Source organism: Mobula hypostoma, chromosome 15 (assembly GCF_963921235.1).
Source record: "Mobula hypostoma chromosome 15, sMobHyp1.1, whole genome shotgun sequence".
Classification (NCBI taxonomy): domain Eukaryota; kingdom Metazoa; phylum Chordata; class Chondrichthyes; order Myliobatiformes; family Myliobatidae; genus Mobula; species Mobula hypostoma.
The window spans coordinates 9424002-9446893 of NC_086111.1; the positions used below are offsets into that span (position 1 = coordinate 9424002).

The window sequence follows — 22892 nt, forward strand, 5'->3', positions numbered from 1 at the left end:
TCGAAAATAAATTTACGTTGAACTTGAACTTTGAACTGTCTAGTGCCAAGAAACAAAAGAGAGAGCTGGCTCAAACTTGGATGTCTTAAGAAATTTGGTAAGGTAAAAGATCCAGTATGGGGCGGGGACTTAGATATAGAGGAGTTTGTTGAATGATTTCCTAATGCCGATTGTGTGGTGAAGCCTCCCGTATTCCTCCAGTGCTGTGTGTGTGTGTGTGTGTGTGTGTGTGTGTGTGAGAGAGAGAGAGAGAGAGAAAGTGGGTGAGTATGTGTGTGTCAGAGTGAGTGTGTGTTTATGATAGTGTATATGCATGTGTGTGAGTGTGTATGTGTATGTGAAAGAGTGTGTGTGTGTGTGTGTGAGAGAGTGAGTGTGTATGTGTGTGTGAGAGAGTGAGTGTGTGTGTGTGTGTGAGTGTGTATGTGTATGTGAAAGAGTGTGTGTGTGTGTGAGAGAGAGTGAGTGTGTATGTGTGTGTGAGAGAGTGAGTGTGTATGTGTGTGTGTGTGTGTGTGTGTGTGTGTGTGTGTGGCGAAACCTCCCCTCCCATCTCCGCTGATCCTCCGCTCTCCGTCACTCTGCGCTATTTCTCTCAGACTCGCTCCGGGTGTGTGTGAACTGCCTCTCTCCCCAGTTGCACTAGCAAACTGCGGGTGAAGCGTGCGGGTTCCGCGCTATCCATGTGGCACCTCGCGGACACCAGGGTCGGTGTCTCGCCTGCCACTAAACCACTCGGCGCCTCTCACCTTTCCCAACAGGGCTGCCAACTCTACCGAGCCCCACACCTTTCCTTCGCTAGGGCATTTTATATTCTGCAAAAAAGCCACCCTGAGGCACGGTAACCGTGAGTCGAATCAACGCAGCGGGATTAGACTACCCATTTCACAACGCAACGAGGATTAAGTGAGTACTATACTCTCCCAGCGTGGAATATTGCATATTGGGGCTATTTGATGAGTGGACCTGGCACTGAGATTTGGTCAGGGCCATTTGGTGTAAAGCCGTCAGAGTAACTGCAATCTGACCCCTTTTAGGTCAGTTTGGGGCAAATCTATTTTATTGTTCTCTGTCAATTATGGTTCTTTTCCCAAACTGCTTCAAGCTCTCCTCGTGGTCCTGTGTACAGGATTACTCCCATGTGCGTCCAGGTACAGAGGGTTTTGTTCGCGCTGTTAGTTATATCTTTAGAACTGCCACGGAGAGAAAACAGACTTGCGATTTGAAAATGAAAAAAGATTGGATCTGCCCCCACTTTCATGTAAAGGTTAATTTGAGACGGGGTGGAGATTTAGCGGCCAATCGTACTCGGTAGATATGTGGAGTTTATAGATTCAGAGATAAGAGTGTTGTTTTGATTTATCTAGTAACGGAATTGGCGGAAGCAGACTTTGAAAAATGAACAACTTCTGCTCTTGTGGGTTTAAGCAGTGCTTAAAAAGACAGTAACGGGGGGATTTTAAAGCTTCCAACTTAAACCCACGAAACAGCACCACCGTCTGCCAAAGGTGGCTGTTCGCATCTCTCAAGTATTCCACGCAGAATTCGCCAGTGTGCACACACGGTGCAGCTGGTGTGAGTTTAATCTTCTTTCGTGGTAATTGTTTTACAATCCCGCCAAGATACGCGTTTTGTGTTTTCAGTTTGGTGCCGTTATCTCTGGTCACCTCAGTAATTTAAAACAACGTCGAGACTGATTCGTTCCCCCTTATTGCATAAGACTGCGGAAATTTGATGTAGGGAGTGCTTTGACCACCCCTTGGGTTTGGTCCAAGGATAGAGGGGTTTGATTTTGCAGAGATTATAGCGACTGCGAGTCACGGCTACGTTTGACCATTCGCGCATTGTGCCAGGACCCGCGCAAATTCAACGCGTCCGAGATATCGCTTACCCTTTGACTCGAGGGCAAGATGTTAACCCCAACGTGGATCGCGTTAATTCGCCGGGGGTGTGAATTCCAGTTTAAAACACGCACATTATCAATTATATTTGACTTTGCGAAATATCAGTGGGAGTTACAAAATATCTTACTGCTCACTGCTATTTCGCTTGGCACCGCCACTTTCTTACAGTCAGTTTTACTTGATTCCATTCTAAAGTAACTTGACTTAACTCGGTCGTGGATAATTTCAAGTTAATCTAATTCAGAATTAAAATTACTAGCATATGTCGTGAAAATTGTTGTTTTGCGATAGCAGTGCATTGCAATACATAAATTATAAAATCTATAAATTACCACATATATAATAAATTTAATAATTAGTATAAAAGGAGCGGTAAAATAACTAGATTCATAGGTTCGTTGCACATTCAGAAATCTGATGGCGGAGAAGTTTTTACTGAAATGTTGAGTGCTTGTCTTCAGGCTATTGTACCTCTTCCTTGTTGGTAGAAATGAGAGGAGGGCATGTCCTGGGTGATGGGGGTAATTGAAGATGGATGTCGCCATTCGGATGTGTCCTCCGTGCTGGGGAGGCTAGTGCCCGGGATTGTGCTGGCTGAATTGACAACTTTCTGCTGCTAGTAGAATCGTAGAAACAAGGAGATAAATTTATTATGCGTTTTGAAATCCTTTATTAATATGCGCAGTTTTGAAAATTCACAAATTTGGATCCTCATGAACTCCGCCCCGTCGGTTGTGATCTGCTCTGAGATCTGAATCCCCGCTGAAGAAAATATACCACACTGTGTGAAATATTTTGCTTGTTGTGACATGGAGGCTAATCTGGCGAGCAAATTGTTAGAGATGTACTGTGGAAAGTGCGGTTTCTTCTTCGATGCCCGGTACCTCCCTCCAAATCCGCACCCCTGCATGTGGCTTTGCGTTGGATGATATTTGCCTCGCCGCACCTTGCTCTCACTCTCAACCACTCCCCCCACCCCCCGCCTCGGAGTGCCGCCAACACCAACTTTCGATAGATGTAGGGGTAAATCTTTGGTTTGCATTAGAGGCGGGTTTGATCACTGTCGTGATGGGAATAGGTATTAAACTGTGATGAGGATCCAGATTGGGGTTGTTAAGATGCGTTGCCTGTGTGCAACTTGCATTGTAGATAACTTTACTCACCTTAACACTAAAATGATCACTGACACAACCTCTGGACTCACTTTCAATAACTCTGCAACTCACATTCTCAATGTTTTTTTTTGTTTTCTTGGGATACAGTAGGGAACAGGCCCTTCCAACCGATGGAGCCACCCCACCCCAGCAATGCCCAATTTAATGCTTGCCTAATCAGGGGACAACTTACAATGACCAATGACCAACTAGCTGACCTTTGGACTATGGGGGTGGGGGGGGACCGGAGCACCGAGAGGCAACTGGCACTGCCACAGGGAGAAAGTGAAAAACTCTTTACAGGCAGCTGCAGCAGCGGTGGCTTGTACTGCTAACCACCACCTAATGTGCCACTATTTATTTATTTATTTACCCTTCTATCTATTTATTATTGTTGCATTTATTCCGTTTGTCTTCTTTTGCGCATTGATTGCTTGTCAGTCTTTGTACATAGATTTTCAATGACACTATCGTATTTCTTGTTCTACTGTGAACACCTGCAAGAAAATGAATCCCAAGGTGGTATATGATAATGTATACGTACTTTGATAATAAAGCTTTTTATGAACTTTGAACTTAACATGGTCACAACAGATTCCAAGGCATCCGGCAGGAGTCTCATCCAATAACATCTGAAACAAAGCGTCTCAACCAGACGGGTTGTAAAGACATTCCAAGGGTGGTGGCAGTTGTAATGATGGAGTTTTGGCAGTGGGCAGGGGTGGTGAACTGTTTACTTCAGGATTGCTTAAGAAGCCTAACTGGAGCCACGTTGGTTTTCTGTTGATGGCCACGGGGAATTATGGAGGGTCCAGTTAATAAGGACAAAGTGTCCCATAACCAGGACCTAGTGGAGACAAAAGAGAGGGCAAATACTGAAACCTGGAGCAAAATACAAGCAACTGAATTTACTCAGTGGATCAGACAGCATCTGTAGGGGAAAATGGACTATTGATTTTTCAGGTCTGAGCCAGCGAGCCAGCGGCAGGGTGAGTGGGATTTAGAGGAAGTTAGGACCGGGCAGCATAGGTTTGTGGGGTTGTAGGTTTTACAGGAGGTGGAACACAGGCTCCAGGACAGGACTGAACTGAAATTGGTTGAGAGCAGAGGTGCAGGTATGGCTGGGGACTTCAGTAAAGACATCACCCCGTTGCACTTAAGAAGTGGAATATGCAGCATTAGTGATGACACAGAATCAACCTGAAGATCAGATTTGGCACCTTGACTGTGAAGAGTCGGATTCAGCCTTGGAGAGTTCCTAGTGTATTGGATGGATGGGGAGAGGCAACTAGGGAACAGAAGTGGCAGCAGCTTAAAAACTACTTCACTCTTGCCAATATTTACTTAGGGAAACCTTGTGCCCTTTTGGGTTTGGAATGTCTGGTGATTGACAATTAGTGGATTGTAAGAGATCCTGGCATTATTAGCATCCACTTCCACTGTGCTTACAATGGTGGATTGAGAAACAGCCTGTTGCTGGATCATAGGAAGGAGACAAGGGTAGATTACTGGGCCACCAGAATCACAGACAAAGTATAAGATTGTATGCAGCAACCAGCAAGATGCTGGAAAAACTCAGAGGTTCAGGCAGCATCGGTTGAAGGAAACCTTTCACTGGACTGATGAAAAGTCTCAACCCAAAATGCAAGCAAACCCCCCAGAACAATATTAGCAGTGATAATTCCATTGATCAGTATAATTAGAATATTTGTAACTCCTGCCAGTTGATAGGTAAGAAAGGCATTTGGTTCCACGTCAGTCACCTAAACAATGATTGAAGGGGAAAGTGTTGTCAATCGTGCCACAGCCTATGATCAGGGCAGGGAGGCTGCTAAGTAATCATACACTCCTGTTACAATTGTATGTGAATGTGTATTAATTTTTCACACAGTTATCCCATACATGATTCCTCCAACAGCACTATGACTTGAGATCACATAAAGCATCCTTTCCTTGATGTGCAGTGTGAATTTTAGTCAGCCCTCATAGGTTCATCAATTTGTTTGCCAATTGAAGAAAGATTTCCGAACCAGACCAACAGTGAATTCTCTACAACCATTATATCAAGCTCCAGAAATGCTGTAGTCTGCACATTTAAAATTGACATTTAATTCACATTTTTTATATTCTTTTTTTTAAATTACCAACAAAAAAATAAAACAAAAAAAAGCACATCTACAAAAAAACCTTAACAAAATCTAATTAAACATTGAGCAGCAAAAGGGAGAAAAATATAAAGGCAAAAGTAAACATACACAGCAGAGGTGCACCACACCAAAAATCTCAGTCCTCACCCCGTAAGAAAGTCCAATACAGGGCCCCATATCCTTTCAAAGATGTCCCCTCTGTCCTCATTACATAGTCTGTCTCTCCAAATGTAAAGTATTTGTCAGTTCTCTCAGCCACAGATCATACGTAGGCACAGAGTCCATTTTCCACATTTGCAGGATTAACTTCTTAGCAATCACCATGCCAAACAATATAGCCTTATTTTATAGATGTGGTTTTATTTGTGTTAATGTTGCAGCGTTTTAATAAGCTTTATATTTTGTTTGGCGGCATTTTTCCAGACTGAACTATTAGTTGCAGTCTAACACAACTGCAATTTGTATCTGCATAGTTTTAAATTAGGCAACAAATCTTCCTTCCCTTGACTCTGTGTTCAAGTACAATCTGAATACTAACCTAGTGCATGTTCTGAATGTATTTAGACAGCTTCTGTTAGTGGTAGCAGGTTAGGAGGTTATTATTTTAGATGACCTATATAGCAGTCAAAGCTACAGAGACTGGGTCGTTCATTTAATTGAACAATTAGTAAATTAGCAAACTTAGATATAAAATGTAAAGAACTAATTTAGTCTTTTAATTTGGTCACACTGCACTCATGGAGTGAAACCAGCCACATATCTGAAAATTAACTTTGAATACCTTTAATTTTCCCTATTTTTAAATAGATAACTGGAAGTATTTAAAATGTTAACCATACTAACTTTCAAACACATCAGTAGGAAACCTTGTGTCTCTAGTGAATGTGATTTCCACTGGGTTAGATAAAGGTTTGTCAAACAATATTGCCTTGGATGAGACAGATTATATACAACATTTTTACATTAAGGAATTAATTCTCGTTACCTTTTTCAAATTACTAGGCTTTAGCAAGGAGGTAGGAAGAGGAAAATATTTGTGACATGTTTATTGGTATTTTGTTTCCACAGAGGATAAAATTGCGTTTTGGGGCGAACTAAGTATTAGTGACTTCTTCTACACAGCGGCTTCAAGATTTTAATTGAGAACAATGTCTGAAAGAGACATAATGTAACCAATAAAATATCTGGCAAAGATGATATGAATAATGATAAGTAGCTGCAAACTATGGCTGTTTATTATGTACAGGTTTATTAATGGCAAATCAAACAGGGTTATTTGTGAATATATTTGGAAAGAGCTGATAGTTCTGTTACTGCAATCCATTGAAATCATTCATATATTTGCAGGTAGGAGATTTCTACTCTTGAATGTCTCTACATGATGCCGCAGACTGAAGTGTGTAAAAAAAAATTACGTCAACCTTTGCTGTGCTCCCTGTCGGCAAGATTAAGCATTATGCCCAGTTGGAATCTGAAACTCACTATGTGTACGTTAAGTTACAAACTTCCATTTGTGAAATAATTGTCCATGTGATAGGAGTTAATGGCAAAATAGTCATTTTTAAAAATCTTTCAATTACATTTCATGGTGTTCATTTTGGCTAAGAATTCTCTTCCACACTATGAGTTTGTTCTATGTTATGCTCTGCACATGTTCCTCTTCTCACATCAGGGTAGCATCATCGTAGAGGACAGACAACGTGAAAGGAATAATGGGTGGGTTAATATAACAAAGCTGAGACTGATTGCCATATAAGGAGAGCAAGTTAAACAGAAAATCTATTAGAGGATGATCTACCTTCTTGTTTAAAAATAATTGCTTTAATGGTAGTTGCAGAAATCCTACCTATTTTTTGTACTAAGACTGATAGGCATTTTTTTCCCAATATGATGCAGGGCTGAAAAACCATAATTTGATTTCTTGTTGATTGTTCAGCTGAGGGTGTCATTGTCAAACTGTATGTACATAAAACAAAAACTAGTGAAGGGCTGGAAATATTCTTGTACCAGAACATCATTGAGAAGGTTGTGTTTTATTTTCATAGAGCGTTATCATTTTTATTATTTGGTACACTGTGAATTACATTGAATTGTAATAGGATTGTCGTTGATAAAATCATTTGTAACTACATGCATAATTCTATTGCATGTGATTGACTTATTTTTAAAATAGAAATTTCAGCTTCCCTCCGTGTCACAGCACCCTCAAAAGCTCCCTTCGCTGCATAAAGGGATATTAACTTGCATCTCACCCTTCAAGAGAAGTGAATAGTTTAATATGTGATCAGAATGAGTTACTTCACACACTCACTTAGTGTTAGACTAGTTCATGTGTTGTTATGTAACTGGCAACAATGAATATCAATCAAGACAGGTTATATAAAAACAACCAAACATTTATTAAACACGGATAAACAATAAAAAAAACAAATGAAAACCTTAACCGGAAGTTAACCGCTATGCAGCCGTTCGACAAATTGTCACTTGGCACTGGTTCTTAAAGCGTTAAATGTGAAAACAGTTCTTAAAGCGGTGAAGTCAGATATAGTTCTTAAAATGGTAAATTCGAAGTCCAAAAGATTTATACGTTCAATTGGGAGAGACTTCTCTGAAGACTTTCCTGTTGGTTCTGTCCAAAGGATTCATGATGCGGGAAATAGACAGTTTAAAACAACTGACCCTAAATTCTAGAGAGCACCTTGCATGAACTCTTTTCTCTTTTGGTAAGAGTTATCTTTGATGCAGGTCACTACTCCTTCAACAAGAACTCAGTAAGGTCGATCCTTTGTTAAACTGCCGAACGATACCGACTCCTCTCAATCCTTTGGGTCCTGTACTTCGATAAAGTCTTCACTCTCCCGTACTACTGCTGGAATAAGGTACATCAACACATCTAGCAAAAATTTCCAGTCCAGCACTATTGCACCTTGCAACAGAATGCAACACTCCGTTTTAAAAATGAAACTGCGTCATAAAAACAAATACGCAACAGAAACGGAGACACATCAACATTCTAGCTGGAAAACTAAAAACTAACTGCGTCATCTGAGGTCTTCCCTTATATACCCGTGGTGCACATGTCATCACGTGACCTCACATTGGCGGGAAAATTACATCAGGTGACCTCCAAAAGACCATTATATCATTCTCACAAAAAAAAATCACAGATCTCCTTGAGGTATGTAACAGTGTGCAAAACCATTGGTTCATCTCCTGACCTTATGATAGAGCACCAGGAACACTACCAGGTGCACCCTGCTGACATGATGAAAGGGCTAGTATCTCTAATTCTTCATTGTCGTTCATACATGATAAATTGAAATAATAGTGCATGAGACTACCTTTTTAATAAATTAAATACTTTATTTTGCTTTATCAGAATTCTTTGTGAGAATTTATGAAAAAGTACCCTTGTGGATTGTTTTTTTTCAATTTGGCCTGTTACAAACTGCAATAGAGAATTAAAAGAGTAAGAGATTATAAATATATTTTATTTGAGGAATAACTACAGGTGAAATTGTCAGTGGGAATGAGATGGCATATTTTTGAATTGCTATATTTCTTTCTTGATAGACCATGGTTCTTGTTATTCCCCTCAGGTAACTGAAATGTAAATAATGATGCCAAGCAATGTATATTATTCATCATGCTTAGTGATTAATGGAGCTTGAATCATAATATTTCAGTGGAATGTACTGAGACTTATCTATGGCTCAGTTAGTAGTGTCTGCGCTGGACTGGAGGCCAGCCCCTCCCAATGGTGCTACCCTCCAATGTTCGCTCAATAGAACATAAATTGGATTGTGTGTGCACAGGCTGAAGGCTCGTTCTTGCTGACAACATCCATGCTGCAGCAAATTACAGGACATGACACTCAGGGACTTGAGCTATATTATGTATTTTTGTGTGACAGTTTACTCACTGCTATCTTATGTGTGCTATATGTGCCTTATGCTGTGTGTGATTGTCGGTCCTGTGTTCTGCCCTTTGATCCTGGAGGAACACTGTACCATTCGGCTGTATTCATAGGTTTTCATGTGTAGTTGAATGATAATTAAACTTGAACTTCACCTCTGTCATTTGTTTAGATGTTCAAGTCCACCTCCTGAAACTGAGAGTCAAAGGCTGATGTTCCATTGCTGTAGTGAGGGAATTCAACATTGTAGGTGTTCCCATGTATAGATGTTACTACTTTGAAGTAGTACATTCATCAATCCACATTTTTAAATTGGAATTAGAATGAGTTATTTATTTATTGTCACGTGTGCTGTGATGCAGTGAAAATCTTTTGTTTCCATACTATCCAAACAGATCATTCCATACAAAAGGGCATTGAGAAAGTAAAAAAAATCCAGTTGCAGAATTAGCGTTACAGTTACTGAGGAAGGGCAGAGGAGGGAGACAAATAAAGCACAAAGGCCATGATGAGATAAATTGGGAGAATATTTTTTAGCATATGATTTAAATATACTTTTAAATAAATTGTAATGAAGTAATTGTGGAAAGGTAGTGATTGCATTATTTCCTGAGTTACAATTCTGACAAGTTTGCAAATTAAGTTACTGGATTAGTCTGGAAAAAAACCTGAGTTTGAATTCCATCTCTGCATTTGGAGAATTTCCAGTCAAATAAGTAAATAAAATCTGGAATAAAACATTGGTGACCATAATAAACAGTTAAAAAACTCCAACAGGAATGGAATTTTTGGGTCTGTTGAACTTAAGATCCTGACCCACAAATGTTGTTTTTTAATTATCTTCTGAAATAGTCCAGCAGACCGCTGTGTTCAGAGGAGAACTTGGTAATTAATGAAAAAAGACATTATTGGGTATGCTGTAACATACTTTGAGGCATCTCAAAATGATGAAAGGTGAGTACACAGCAGTCCTCATAGAGGGATCAGAAGTGGAAAGAGTGACCCAATTTCAAGTGTCTGGGTGTCTGTATCTCCGAGGATCTATCTTGGGCCCAGCATATCATTGCAGTTACAAAGAAGGCATGACAGCAGCTATATTTCAGCAGGAGTTTGAGGAGATTTGGCATGTCACTGAAGTCATTTGCAAATTTCTACAGATGTAACATGGACAGCGTTCTGACTGGTTACATTATTGTCTGGTATGGAGGGGCCATTGTACAGGATCAAAATAAGCTGCAGAAAGTTGTAAACTCAGTCTGCTCCATTATGGGCACCAGCCTCCCCAGCATCCTGGACATCTTCAAGGAGCGATGCCTCAGAAAGGCGGCGTCCATCATTAAGCTCCCTCATCACCCAGGACATGATCTTTTCTCATTGCTACCATCAGGGAGGAGGTACAGGTACACTTAGTGATTCAGGAACAGCCTTTTTCTCTCTGCCATCAGATTTCTGAACGGACATTAAACCCATGAACACTACCTCACTTCTCTTTTTTTCTCTTTTTGCACTACTTAATTTATATAAATATATAAATAAACCTGACTAATTCGTAGTTTTTTTTATTTTTGTGTATTGCAATGTACTGCTGCCACATAACAAATTTCACGACATATGCCAGTGATATTAAACCAAATTCTGATGTAGATGAAGGTGTTATATAATTGAATAACCTTCCTTTTCTTCAAAGTTTATGTAAACCCTTTAAAACTTCGAAAATCCAACATAAATGAGGAAGTTGGGAAGCATATCGCAGAAAGAGTTGTCAGCGGAAACTGTCACTGTATTGCATTCATTGTTGGAACAATCAGAGCTTTCAAGATTGAATAAAAGAGTTTGTTAGCTAAGAATGCTGAGGGCAATGAATTAAAGCACTGTGTAGATTAAATATGACAAGACTCAATAAGTGAACTAACTTCAGATGCTATTCCAGTTTATTATATCCAAACCTTTCCAATTTATGTCTATACGTGCCTAACTGAATGACATACTTGATAAAGTACCCTTTCACCCGTGCTCTTCTTGTTGGCATGGGAGTGTAGCAGTTAGTGTAACACGATTCCAGTACTAGTGATCAGGGTTCGATTCCCACTGCTGTCTGTAAGGAGTTTGTACATCCTCTCCATGACTATGCGGGTTTCCTCTGGATGCTTTGCTTTCCTCCCACATTCCAAAAATGTACCAGTTGGTGAGTTAATTGGTCACAATGGGTACGGGAGCATTGGGCTGGAAGGGCCTGATGCCATGCTGTATCTCTAAATAAACAAATAAACTCCAAACAATCCAGTGGGAATAAGATTATTAAAATTAAATTTGTCATAAAGCAGCATGCAGTGACTGAACAGAATGATAGAATCATTCAGCGCAGGTGCAGGACTTCTAGCACACCATGTCTAAAGGCACCATCAATTACCTATCTGTACAAATCACACTTACCACCTCTTGGTCCAGAGCCTGTATACTTCAGTAATTGAACACTCATCTTTAGATAGTTTTTAAATGATGTGAGGCAGGGGACCTGCAGATTCCAAACACCCACTTGGTGTAAAAAAGTCTTCCACAAATCCCTTCTAAATCTTCTAAACTTATGACGTCTAGCTTTAGATGCCTTTGCAAAGGAAAAAAGATTTCCTAATTTACCCTGTCAATGTTCCTACATAATTTAAAGTACATCCGTTAATTCCACGCAAGGGTCTCCTCCACGCTATGGGAAAAAAGCCCACCCCACCAGTCTCTGCTCATTACTGAAGCAGTCTATTCTAGGCAACATATTGTTGAATCTTCTCTTAACACACTTCAGTGCACTCACATCCATCCCATATTGTAGTCATCAGGACTGCATATGGTTCTCCAGCTGCAAATTAACCAATATATCATAAAGTTGAATCATATCCTCCATGTTCAGGCAAGTAATTGGTAGGATTATGGGCCAAATGCTGGAAAATACATTTAAGTCAGCACCTTGGTAGGCAGGAACAAGTTGGGCCAAAGGTCTGTATAACTGTCTGTATATGATGATTACTTCCATGTTCTTAGCAGACAAACATTGGAGAAGTAAACTTTTGAAAATACAGCACAAACCTGTAGCAAGGCAAGTGGCAATTGTTTGGGGAACTGAAGTTCCTTACTGGTGTTCTTCGGAGTTGAGTGTTGAGCTCTGTGATTGATGTAGTCACACAGAGCTTTTTCTTACATCGACTCTACAAGAACGGCGATAGAGAAGTGTTGAATTGGCTTACTCTGGGTATCATTATTTAAACATCAAAATATTAAACATAATTCTGATCAATATTTTTTCAACAGAACTTAATTATTACTATATGGAGGATTTCACACACTTTCCTTCCAGCAATTGCATTCAAAATATAAGAGTGAAGGATCTTCATCAACTAATATATAGCTTGCTATTTGGCTGAAGCTAAGACCGTTTATAATGCTTTATTTGTGTCCAGAGAAGCTGTAATGAAATCTCAGAATTTTCATTCATGAAAATTGAAAAAATGTTAATAAGCTAAATCTGTACTTGTTAAATTTTTATATATATAATAAAGTTTTTGTTGCCTTTTAAAATTATTTTGCTTTGAAATACACTCAGTGACCACTTTATTAGGTACATCTGTACACCTGCTCATTAATGTAAATATCTACAGCTGTGAAGATCCCTGCTGTACCTGATGACCCTGTGATCTCTGCCTCAGTGGCCCATGTCAGGCTGTTTTTAAAGAGAGTTCTGTGGATGAAAGCACCTTGTTAATGGGAGAGGTCAGAGGAGAATGGCCAAACTGGTTCAAGATGACAGGAGGGTGACAGTAACTCAAATAACTACACATTACATCAGTGATGTGCAGAAGAGCATCTCTAAGCATACAGCATGTCGAACCTTGAAGTGGATGCAGCAGAAGACCACAAACATACACTCAGAGACCACTTTATGAGTTACAGGAGGTATCTAATAAAGTGGCCACTGAATGTATATCAAATCAGGATAGGTTGAAATCTACTCACATATCTGCTGCATTCAAAATGGAGCTGTTGACATGAAGCTCTGACAGAATAACAACACTATTGTGACATGCTCACAAGGTGGAAGGATCCCATGGAGTACTTGGTAAGGCTCTGAAAACGTGCCAACTAACTGGAGGGAGTATTCAAGGACATTTTCAACCTCTCATCACTATGGGCGGAAGTTCCCACTTGCTTCAAAAAGGTAACACCAGTGTCTAAGAATGATGTGAGCTGCCTTAATGACTATCACCCGGTAGCACTCACATCTACAGTGATGAAATGCTTTGAGAAGTTAGTCTTGACTAGACTGAACTCCTGTCGCCACAATAGGTCAATGGCAGATGCAATCACAATGGCTTTTCACATGGCTTTAGACCACCTGGACAACACTAACACCTATGTACCTCTCTCTGCAATTGGATCCTCAACTACCTAACTGGAAGATCACAATCTATGCGGATTGGTGATAACATCTCCTCCTTGCTGACGATCAACTCTGGTGCACCTCAGGAGTGTGTATTAGCCCACTGCTCTACTCTCTATATACCCATGACTGTGTGGCTAGGCATAGCTCAAATACCATCTATAAATTTGCTGACGATACAACCATTGTTGGTAGAATCTCAGATGGTGACGAGAGGGCGTACAGGAGTGAGATATGCCAACTAATGGAGTGGTTTTGCAGTAACAGCCTGGCACTTAACATCAGTAAGACAAAAGAGCTGATTGTGGATTTCAGGAAGGGTAAGATGAAGGAACAGATACTAGTCCTCAGAGGGATCAGAAATGGAGAGAGTGAGCAGTTTCAAGTTCCTGCGTGTCAAGATCTCTGAGAATCTAACCTGGTCCCAACATATCGATGTAGTTATAAAGAAGGCAAGACAGTGGCTATACTTCATTAGGAGTCTGAAGAGATTTGGTATGTCAACAAATACACTCAAAAACTTCTTTGGATGTACCATGGAGAGCATTCTGACAGGCTACAATACTATCTGGTATGGGCTGGCAGGGGGAGCTACTGCACAGGACCGAAAGAAGCTGCAGAGGGTTGTAAATTTAGTTGGTCCATCTTGGGTACTAACCTACAAAGTACACAGGACATCTTCAAGGAGCAGTGTCTCAGAAAGGCAGCATCCAGCACCCAGGGCATGCTCTTTTCTCACTGTTAATATCAGATAAAAGGTACTGAAGGCACATACTCAGCGATTCAGGAACAGCTTCTTCCCCTCTGTCATCCAATTCCTAAATGGACATTGAATCCTTGGACACTATCTCACCTTTTAAATATATATTATTTCTGTTTTTTACACAATTTTAATCTATTCAATATGTATATTGTAACTGATTTACTTATTTATTACTATTTTTATTTCACTTTGTTTTTCTTCTTCCATATTATGTATTGCATTGAACTGCTGCTGCTAAGTTAACAAATTTCACGTCACATGCTGGTAATAATAAACCTGATTCTGATATTGATAATCAGTCAATCATGTGACAGCTACTCCATACATAAATGCATTGCAAACATGGTCAAGGGGTTCAGTTGTTGTTCGGAACCAACAGCAGAATGAAAAGATATGTGATTTCTTTCATCTCTGAGGATTTATCCTGGGCCCAATATATCAATGCAGTTACAAAGAAGGCACAACAGCAGCTATATTTCATTAGGAGTTTGAGAAGATGTGGTATGTCAGCAAAGACTCGTAAATTTCTACAGGTGTATTGTAGAGAGCATTCTAAATAGCTGCATCACATTCTGGTATGGAGGGACCACTGCACAGGATCAAAACAAGCTACAGGAAGTTGTAAATTCAATCAGTTCCATCATGGAGACCTGTCTCCCCAGCACCTAGGACACCTTCAAGGGGTGATGCCTCAAAAAGGTGGCATCCATCATTAAGGACCCTCATCACCCAGGACATGCCCTGTTCTCATTGCGACCATCAGGGAGGAGGTACAGGAATCTGAAGACACACACTCAACAATTTAGGAACAGTTTTATCCCCTCTACCATCCAATTTCTGAATAGACAATGAATACTACCTCACTATTCTTTTTCTCTTTTTGCACTATTTATTTAAACATTTTAATATCATATACATACTTTTACTGTCATTTACAGTTTTTATTATCATGTATTGCATTGTACTGCTGCTGCAAAACAACAAATTTCATGTCATATGCCAGTGATATTAAACCTCATTCTGATTCTTGTTTAAGTGGCCTTGACAGTGGAATAATTGTTGGTGCCAGGTGGCGCGGTTTGAGTATCTCAAAAACTGCCGATTTCCTAGGAATTTCACACACGTTTCTAGAGTGACGGAAAATGGTGCAAAAAAAAAATCATCAAGTGAGCAACTGTTCTGTGGATGAAAGCACCTTGTTAATGGGAGAGGTCAGAGGAGAATGGCCAAACTGGTTCAAGATGACAGGAGGGTGACAGTAACTCAAATAACTACACATTACATCACTGATGTGCAGAAGAGCATCTCTAAGCATACAGCATGTCGAACCTTGAAGTGGATGGGCTACAGCAGCAGAAGACCACAAACATACACTCAGAGACCACTTTATGAATTACAGGAGGTATCTAATAAAGTGGCCACTGAATGTATATCAAATCAGAATAGGTTGAAATCTATTCTCACATATCTGCTGCATTCAAAACGGAACTGTTGACATGAAGCTCTGACAGAATAACAACACTATTGTGACATGCTTAACAGATTAAACTGGTTGTAAGAGGGTGTCCAAGGTTTAATGGGAGTAAAACACTTTTCACACCAGGAAGCCTGAAGTTCAGTCAAATGTCTATTGCTTAGATAATTCCAACCATACCAGCAATCATGGGTCCCAGAATTGACTCCAATGACATTTGGCTCTGGAGTAGATATTGGCCACTGCTACCCACTTGGGACCTGACTGTGTCTGCACTTCCAGGCGCTGACTGGACTTTGAGGTAGAATAGCCCCTCAATTTCCATGAGGATTCACACTTAAAAAATTATTACTTCTCTAATGGAGCGACATATTAATTATGTTAATTATGTTGCTGGACAGCATCTAGATTATGGATCCAGAGCCAAGAGTTCAAACTTTATCAAGACCATATTGAGAATTTATTGAAGGCATTTAATAAAATGCATTATAGATGATAACCATGACATCATGAAAACCATTGTAAGAGAAAACAATCCTTCTGGTGTCCTTCGAGGAAGTAAATCTGCTCTTCTTACATGGTCAAAAACAATGTCTAACTCTGAAGCCACCAATGTGATTATGGATCATTTTTATTTGCCATTTGCATTTACATGTTAGGATTTGCTGTGGAGCATTGGTTAGGGTGTGACAGGTAAACAACATACGACAATTATAAAGGATAAGGAATTGCATGAAAAGTAAAGTTAGAGGTTAAAGGACCACGCCACAGTAGCATAGTGGTTAGCACGACACTGTGACAGCTCAGAGCATTGGAGTTGGGAGTTCAAAACTGACACTATCTGTAAAAAGTTTGTTAATCTTTCCCCTGACCTCATGGATTGTCTCCTGATGCTGCGGTTTCCTCCCACGGTTCAGAGACATACCAGTTCACAGGTTAATTGGTCATTGTAAATTGTCCTGTTACATCAGCTGGCGATGTGGCTCGTTGCGCAGGAAGGACCAGTATCACGCTGCATCTCTAAATATATAAATAAGGAATAAAATCTGCATAAAGACACAAGTGCCAGCATGTGTTTACTATGTAAACAGCATTATAAAAAGCAGTTTAAAGTATCTAAAGCAGAATGCAGTAACAGGGGTTGAGGGCAATGGATAAAGGGGGATAGATTGGGGGCTAATTAGAATTGTTGATCAGATTAACTGCAGAGTGGAAGAAACTTTTAAGATGGTGTGAACAACACTCAGCAAAGTTGCTGGTGAACGCAGCAGGCCAGGCAGCATCTCTAGGAAGAGGTACAGTCAACGTTTCAGGCTGAGACCCCTCTTCAGGACTAACGAAGGGTCCTGACGAAGGGTCTCAGCCTGAAACGTCGACTGTACCTCTTCCTAGAGATGCTGCCTGGCCTGCTGCGTTCACCAGCAACTTTGATGTATGTTGCTTGAATTTCCAGCGTCTGCAGAATTTCTGTTGTTAAGATGGTGTGAATTTTTTTTCCTCTGTTTTAAATACCCTATAGCACATCCAGAAGGGAGTCAAGTTCCCAAGTTTATCAAGAAATTAATTTCTTTTGACCTTTGGACCAACCAAAAGTATTCCAGTTTTACCAACATTTAACTTTAGGAAATTACAGCTCATCCATTTGTTTATTGTAGTCATACCAGAAGTCAGAGATGTAGCGTGTTATCATGGTCAGGCTCAACCGAGATATACAATTTTGAATCAATTGTATATAACAAAATAGAATTGCAATGACAACATAGATTAAAAATCGAACTGATTAAAGAGGAGAGAATAATTTTGTTGTGGCAACTGGATGTAGTTATCCGGTGGGTACTTCATTTCTTGCAAAGGAACAAAGGCTTGTTTTTTTTTAAACTGGGGCTCATTGCTTCCCAGAATCAGCTCAGTGAACTCTACATACACACAGTTATTTTTACTTGTTGTGCTTGTTGTTATTTAAGTAAATTAGCAAGCAGTAATGAGATGGGTGACAGCAGGTCTGTTCTTGGAGGTCGTTGTTGGGCAGAACATTCAAGAATAATGTTTTGAAGAGCTGCTTGTGGTATGCAATGTTCCAAAATGAAATTAGAGATCTTTGTCAGTACAATTCTTTGTCAAAAAATTTATGTGAATCTGGAATTCTAGTTCCATGGAGTATTACATAAATGCACCATAGGAATGATACTAAACATAATTCCCTAAGACCATAAGGCATAGGAGCAGAATTAGTCCATCGAGTCTGCTCTGCCATTTCATCATGGCTGATTTATTATCCCTCTCAACCCCATTCTCTTGCCTTCTCCCCGTAACATAGAAACATTAAAAACCTACAGCACAATACAGGCCCTTCGGCCCACAAAGCTGTGCTGAACATGTCCCTACCTTGGAACTCCCTAGGCTTTACCATAGCCCTCAATTTTTCCAAGCTCCATGTAGCCATCCAGGAGTCTCTTAAAAGACCCTATCATTTCCGCCTCCACCAACACCGCCGGCAGCCCATTCCACGCACTAACCACTCTCTGCGTAAAAAACTTACCCCTGACATTTCCTCTGTACCTACTTCCAAGCACCTTAAAACTATGCCCTCCTGTGCTAGCCATTTCAGCCCTGGGGAAAAGCCTCTGACTATCCACACAATTAATGCATCTCATTATCTTGTACACCTCTATCAGGTCACCTCTCATCCTCCGTCGCTCCAAGGAGAAAAGGCCGAGTTCACTCAACCTATTCTCATAAGGCATGCTCCTCAATCCAGGCAACATCCTTGTAAATCTATTCTGCACCCTTTCTATGGTTTCCACATCCTTCCTGTAATGAGGCAACCAGAATTGAACACAGTACTCCAATTGGGGTCTGACCAGGGTCCCACAGAGCTGTAAGATTACCTCTCGGCTATTAAACTCAATCCCACAATTGATGAATGCCAATGCACCGTATGATTTCTTAACCACAGAATCAACCTTCGCACCAACTTTGAGTGTCCTATGGACTCAGACCCCAAGATCACCCTGATCCTCCACACTGCCAAGAGTCTTACCATTAATACTATATTCTACCATCGTATTTGACCTACCAAAATGAACCACTTCACACTTATCCGGGTTGAACTCCATCTGCCACTTCTCAGCCCAGTTTTGCATCCTATCAATGTCCCACTGTAAACTTCGACAGCCCTCCACACCATCTACAACACCTCCAACCTTTGTGTCATCAGCAAACTTACTAACCCATCCTTCCACTTCCTCATCCAGGTCATTTATAAAAATCAAGAGTAAGGGTCCCAGAACAGATCCCTGAGGCACTCCACTGGTGACTGACCTCCATGCAGAATATGACCCGTCTACAACCACTCCTTGCCTTCTGTGGACAAGCGAGTTCTGGATCCACAAAGCAAAGTCCCTTTGAATCCCATGCCTCCTTACTTTCTCAATAAGCCTTGCATGGGGTACCTCATCAAATGCCTTGCTGAAATCCATATACACTATATCTACTGCTCTTCCTTCATCAATGTGTTTAGTCACATCCTCAAAAAATTCAATCAGCCTCGTAAGGCACAACCTGCCCTTGACAAAGCCATGTTGACTCTCCCTAATCATATTATACCTCTCCAAATGTTCACAAATTCTGCCTCTCAGGATCTCCTCCATCAACTTGCCAACTACTGACGCAAGACTCACTGGCTATAATTTCCTTGGCTATCTTTACTCCCTTTCTTGAATAAATAACAACATCCTCAACCCTCCAATCCTCCGAAACCTCTCCCGTCCCCATTGATGATGCAAAGATCATCGCCAGAGGCTCAGTAATCTCCTCCCTTGCCTCCCACAGTAGCCTGGGGTACATCTCATCCAGTCCCGGCGACTTATCCAACTTGATGCTTTCCAAAAGCTCCAGTACATCCTCTTTCTTAATATCTAGATGCTCAAGCTTTTCAGTCTGCTGCAAGTCATCACTACAATCACCAAGATCCTTTTCCATCGTGAATACTGAAGCAAAGTATTCATTAAGTACCTCTGCTATTTCCTCTGGTTCCATACATACTTTCCCATTGTCACACTTGATAGATCCTATTCTTTCATTTCTTATTCTCTTGCTCTTCACATACTTGTAGAATGCTGTGGGGTTTTCCTTAATCCTGCCCTCCAAGGCATTCTCATGGCCCCTTCTGGCTCTCCTAATTTCATTCTTAATCTCCTTCCTATTAGCCTTATAATCTTCTAGATCTCTATCATTACCTAGTTTTTTGAACCTTTCGTAAGCTCTTCTTCTGTTCTTGACTAGATTTACAACAGCCTTTGTACACCACAGATCTTGTACCCTACCATCCTTTCCATATCTCATTGGAAAGTACCTACTCAGAACCCCACACATATTCCCTGAATATTTGCCACATTTCTTCTGTACATTTCCCTGAGAACATCTGTTTCCAATTTATGCTTGCAAGTTCCTGCCTGATAGCCTCATATTTCCCCTTACTCCAATTAAATGTTTCCCTAACTTGTCTGTTCCTATCCCTCCCCGATGCTATGGTAAAGGAGATAGAATTGTGATCACTATCTCCAAAATGCTTTCCCACAAAGAAACCTGACACCTGACCAAGTTCATTTCCCTATACCAGATCAAGTACAGCCTCTCCTCTTGTAGGCTTAACTACATATTGTGTCAAGAAACCTTCCTAAACACACCGAACAAACTCTTCCCTATCTAAACCCCTCACTCTAGAGAGATGCCAATCAATATCTGGGAAATTAAAATCTCCCACCACAACGACCCTGTTATTATTACTCCTTTTCAGAATCTGTCTCCCTATCTGCTCCTGAATGTCCCTGTTACTATTGGGTGGTCTATAAAAATCATCCAGTAGAGTTACTGACGTCTTCCTTTTCCTAACTTCTACCCACAGAGACTCCGTAGACAACCCCTCCATGACTTCCTCCTTTTCTGCAGCCGTGACACTATCTCTGATCAACAGTGCCACGTCCCCACCTCTTTTGCCTCCCTCCCTGTCCTTTCTGAAACATCCAAAGCCTGGCACTTGAAGTAGCCATTCCTGTCCCTGCACCATCCTTTGTCACTTTGACACTCTGGCTAACCTAGAACCTTAAATATATTCAATGACTGGGCCTTCACGGGCATCTGTGGTAATTAATTCCATAGATTTACCACCCTCTGACTGAAGAAATTCCTCCTCATCTCTGTTCTAAATGGACATCCTTCTGTTCTGAGGCTGTGCCCTTTGGTCCTAGACTCCTCCACTGTAGGGAACATCCTCTCCACATCCACTGTATCAATATTCAATAGGTTTCAATGTGATCCCACATCATGCAACTAAGGATAAAGGGTCTCAGCCCAAAACATTATCTGTTTATTAATTTCCATCAATACTGATCAACCTGCTAAGTTTCTCCAGCACTCCACATGTGCTGCTCTGGACCTCCAGCGTCTCTGAATCGCTGGTGTTATACCTTACCATGTCAGGTCAGCTTCAGCAGTATGGGCATGTGTACGTTCATTTCATTCACTGTAACAATTGACAGCAATGCACAAGACTAGTTCCTGGCATTCTGTCTGTTGACTCATAATCACATAAATAGTGTCTTTTTGTATCTGAGCTCCAACAATGCTCTCAAGTGCATAACCTTCCTTAACCACTCTGCCTGTTAATGTTTGTCCAGCATTCGGCACTGGATGGGCAGGTCTTCCAAACGGACACTTCTGACTCCACCACAAACTCCATTGCCCAGTCACCAGATCTATCCTTTTCACCAACATCATTCTGAAACTAAGCTAAATGTTTCACAGCAATAAACAATTTGCTGGAAGACCTCTGTAGCTTGAGCTAAATCCATGGAGGAAAAAAGGGGTCATCTTGGGTGAAAACTCTGCACTAGGACCCACAATGCCAATATTCTCTCTTCTCTCCTCTCATGCTTGACCGCATGTACCACCAGACACAAGGTCAGCTTTTCATCCCACTATTAGCAGACTCAGATTAATTTATAAACCATTGACCTCCCATTTTTATCATTGTGGTCCTTTATTTGTCTTGTGCACTGCACTTTCTCTATAACTGTAACAAGATATTCAAAGTTCAAAGTAAATTTATTATCAAAGTACATTTATGTCACCATATACTACCCTGACATTCATTTTCTTGAGGGCATTCGCAGTAAATACAAAGAAACACAATAGAATCAATGAAAGACTGCACACAAGAAAGACAAACAACCATAAGATCAGAAGACATAGAAGCAAAATTAGGCCACCTGGCCCATTGAGTCTGCTCCAGCATTCAATCATGGTGGATCATTTTTTTCTATCTGCTTCTCAACCTCAGTTCCCAGCCTTTGCCCCGTAACCTTTGATGCCATGTCCAATCAAGAACCTATCAATCTCTGCCTTAAATATGCCCAACAACCTGGCCTCCACAGCTGCATGTGGCAACAAATTCCACAAATTCACCACCCTTGGCTAAAGAAATTCTTCTGCATCTCTGTTTTGAAAGAGTACCCCTCTATCCTGAGGCTGTGCCCTCTTGTCGTAGACTCTCCCACCATGGGAAACATCCTTTCCACATCAACTCTGTCCAGACCTTTCAACATTCAAAAGATTTCAATGAAATCCCCCCCATCCTTCTGATTTCCAGCGAGTACAGACCCAAAGCTATCAAACGTTCCTCATAAGATAACCCTTTCATTCCCGGAATCATCCCTATGAACCTCCTCTGGACCCCCTCCAATGCCAGCATAAATGTGCAAAAGACAACAAACTGCAAATACAAAGAATTATTGAAAGTGAATCCATAGGTTGTGGGAACAGTTCATTATTGGAGCAGGTGAAGTTGAGTTGTGATGAATACACATAGATAAGATGTTAGCTGTCCTGTGTGATCAGCAGTTGGTCTGCCACCTGTCTTCAAGAGAGAGATAAGGGACACAATGAAACAGCACCTGGAGATGTGTAGAGAGCTGTCTGGAGTGGCTCCCCCTTTGAACCCTGAACTGTTTGAAGTGAGGGACAGGCGATACCCCAGCAGGGGGATAAAAAGGGACAGGTTCGCTAAGGCAGGACACACACGCCACCTGAGGTAACGAGACCCTGGAAG

The 22892-nt window shown here is 40.9% G+C and overlaps 1 protein-coding gene across 2 annotated transcripts in view; it reads left to right on the plus strand.

The window, feature by feature from the left end:
• The first annotated feature begins 209 nt into the window (after positions 1-209).
• Positions 210-22892, plus strand: part of camkva (CaM kinase-like vesicle-associated a) — a 231384-nt gene continuing 208701 nt past the window's right edge. The window contains exon 1 of one of the 2 annotated variants that reach the window (XM_063067719.1): positions 210-906. The gene's annotated coding sequence lies outside the window, so the exon portion shown is untranslated. The remainder of the gene's footprint in view (positions 907-22892) is intronic. The other variant, XM_063067720.1, reaches the window with a different exon arrangement.